This window comes from Lissotriton helveticus, chromosome 5_1, assembly GCF_964261635.1.
Source record: "Lissotriton helveticus chromosome 5_1, aLisHel1.1, whole genome shotgun sequence".
Taxonomy (NCBI): Eukaryota; Metazoa; Chordata; class Amphibia; order Caudata; family Salamandridae; genus Lissotriton; species Lissotriton helveticus.
This window is the reverse complement of record NC_136065.1, coordinates 973,880,742-973,883,984: the sequence shown is the minus strand read 5'-3', so window position 1 is coordinate 973,883,984 and position 3,243 is coordinate 973,880,742. Positions and strand designations below refer to the sequence as shown.

Below are 3,243 nucleotides of genomic sequence, written 5' to 3'. Positions count from 1 at the left end.
GGCTAAGAGCATTAGCTCGGTAATGAATGAATATCGCTGACTTTTCAGCGATATTCATGCATTGCGGCCGTTTTTTATCGCATTTGCGATAAACCTTGGTAATACCAAGGTTTATCTGCGATAAAAATCGCCGCAGCTGAGCGGTAAATTTTTGTCTCTAACCAAGCAATAGCGATAATTATCGCTATTGCTTGGTAATATGCCCCATTGTTTTTCTAAGCTTTTAGGAACAGGATTTGAGTGTGGATATTGGGTGTTCAATAATAGATTATGTTGTTACTAGGAAAATATCAAAAAGCATTTTTGTGGCAAAGGACATCTTGAAAAAATGGAAAATGCTTTCTGCTCCCCAATAAAGCAATATAAGCCCAGACCTGACTGAATATAATTAATGATGATGCAATTTATTTTTCTAAAAGATAATTTTCCAGAATAGACAATCACTTTTCAGAAGGATTTCATTCTACAATGAAGAATTTCTTGGAAGGAGGTATCCCAAATTTACTGTTTGTTTTCCTCCATGTTTTCCTATTTGTTTTGTGTCAATGGATAGCATTCATTTCTTGGTTAATTGAGATTGGACACTACTGGCCTTATTCAGTGTTTGGTAGATGGTATATTCAGTCACAAATGTGGCGAATATCTCATCCATCATATTACAAGTGCATTGAAGCCTGTGGCTCTTTTATTACAGCCTGCAGGATATATTTTGATGGAGTATCCTAGCCATAAAATTCTCAATAAGGTCCCAAGCAATAATAATTCCAGAAATGAATCTCAGGCTTGATTGTTCATTTCATAAAATGTGTGGATCATCTAATTATGTTTCTATGATTTTAATTAAGTATTCACATTTTTCATTTTGTCAGTGATTTTGTTCTGTTAGATAGATATGTCAGTGCACAACAACAAAATGCTACAGCACCCCACACAATGTAATTTGCACAATGACATTAAATACAGTGTTATAAAGAAATACTGCAGTAGGACTTGAGATTCTTTTCTTGCTTTTATTTGTGTTCTTCCAGTTTAAAAAGCGGAGAAGAAACGTAGCCAACGCGTTTCGTCCGTAGGACTTCTTCAGGGCTACAACAAACAAATATACAAATACATATATTATACAAACAGCTATTTACAATAAAATCATAGTTTTGTGATATGTCTTTGATGATAAAGAACCATTGCATATCACTACGTCTAATTACATAGGTGTCCTACTGGGCTATCTAATACCTATACATGTATATATATGATTTACAGAAGAGTGAAGACAGACTTATTTTAACACATGACTTAAAAAGTTCATTTTTCTAACATTGATGGTGCTCGTTACTCAGCGCAAAATGCATTGTATATGATAAATTAGGATCATCATTACATTCTGTGACATTTATGACACTTGTTGTTCTATGCGAACTCATCATAAAGATCAGATTTGAAAGTCAGGGTTATATTTGTCATAATTTTGTTTTAACTCCATATTCCACATATTAGTTGATATGGTCGAAGAATTTAGGGAAGAAGACAATTATATCAAAGTTCTAAGTTATGCTTTCTAAAGTTGTGTTTGCGAAAAGGGGACTTGATCTTACCAAAAGAGTATATATAATTTCCTATGTATTAATTTCCGGAATTTTCTTTCAGATTCTGTTAAGTTCACCGTTTTCAGATGCGACTGTTAATATCATGTGTGGCCTATTATGAAAAAAGATTTATGGTAGTTGTGATAATGAGACCACTTATGCTAGTAATTAGATTATCAATTACATTTATAGCACAAAACTTATTATTTGTAGCTGTGGCATAGAATCACGTTTGATTGTAGTTCCTTAATATTCCGAATAACCAAGAATATATAAAGGGCAAGTATTGCCTAAACCGAAAAGGGAACAGATTTGCAAAAGATGTCAGTATGTGAGATTTTATTTTATAGTTGCTTGCAGCACACAGAAGGTTATTATTGATAGGCACTTATTCTAATGTAACACATACCTTGTTTGGAAGGATAGCAATCAGATCCTTTCTTGTTTCCTGATTATGAGGTCAGGGAGGACACATATATTCATTGTCCACAAACCATCAGGTCTAAAAAACAAAGTTATTTATGGTTTGCTTTAATCAAACTGCTCACGTTTTCATTGAGCATAGTCATTATCTTAAGGTCAAACCAATTTAATCCTCTTATATATAGTAATTAATGTTGTCTACTGGCGCATATTTAGAGATGTTTAGGAAAGGGAGTTTGCATAGATTTATAAAAAATGCTGGTTCTAGGTAACACCTGCATTTGAATCCATTAGGTTTGTTTAAATGGACAAATAAGGTTCTGATTCTCATCATAGCATCCAATTTAAAGGGACGACAAAGTATATGCCTTCATATTTAAATATAATAGATGGCAGAACAAATGATCACGATGTCATAGTGCACAATTATAATATGAAGATAAGCAATTAGGTACGCATATGCATACAGTCACAAAATATATTAAATGGCCATGCATGCAACTACGAATATTGTGGCCAAATCAAACGTTTTCTATGTATATTTAGTTATTTACAAGCCATACTACACGTTTATCTAAAGACCCCAAATGGACGACCACAATTTACACAGACCCATCGTGGAGTAAGGACAATGAGAATGCACCTCGAACCGTTTTCTCACATGAGTAAACACTAAGGCTTGGAAGAAGAGATACAAAATCTCCCAGCCCATTATGGAGCACAGATGTTTAGTGTGCACCTCAAGCGGTTTCCTCATGTTAGTGAAGGCTAAGGTTTAAAAGGAGAAATCCAAAATACCCCTGCCCGTCATGGAGTAAAAATATTACATCCATAGCGAAAGGTTCCTAACACGAACAGAGAAAGGAGCCCTTTTAAACACGCTACTTACTTTAAGCACGAGCCGCGTCTACCGTCCAAGTATGCCGTCACCCTCGACCACCGTGGTACAAGGTGCAAGCAAGATTAGTCGGGTTTAAATAGCCCGCAAAATCTACAACACCTGTGTTCCTATGTGCGCGAGTGTTTAGCGCAAATCGCTAGTAAACACGGGCGCCATTTTGTAATGGACCCCACGACATAAGTTATCAATGTGTTGCTATATGTTAATAAAAATTATCCGTAATAGGCAACACCTAGTGCGATTAGATGTAATAAAAGTATTTGAGAAGTGCCAATTTTAATTGTTATACAATGATGTAATCAGATCCGAAGTATGGTTGATTTTTGTCATTTATTA

The 3,243-nt window shown here is 34.9% G+C and overlaps 1 long non-coding RNA gene across 1 annotated transcript; it reads right to left on the bottom strand.

Moving 5' to 3' along the window:
- Window positions 1-264: 264 nt before the first annotated feature.
- LOC144753464 (uncharacterized) lies at window positions 265-2,968 on the bottom strand. The gene is made up of 4 exons (XR_013594372.1): window positions 2,896-2,968; window positions 1,993-2,085; window positions 1,593-1,695; window positions 265-1,086 (listed from the first exon to the last, which is right to left on the bottom strand). It is a non-coding gene; the product is annotated as an uncharacterized LOC144753464 (long non-coding RNA).
- Window positions 2,969-3,243: the final 275 nt, after the last annotated feature.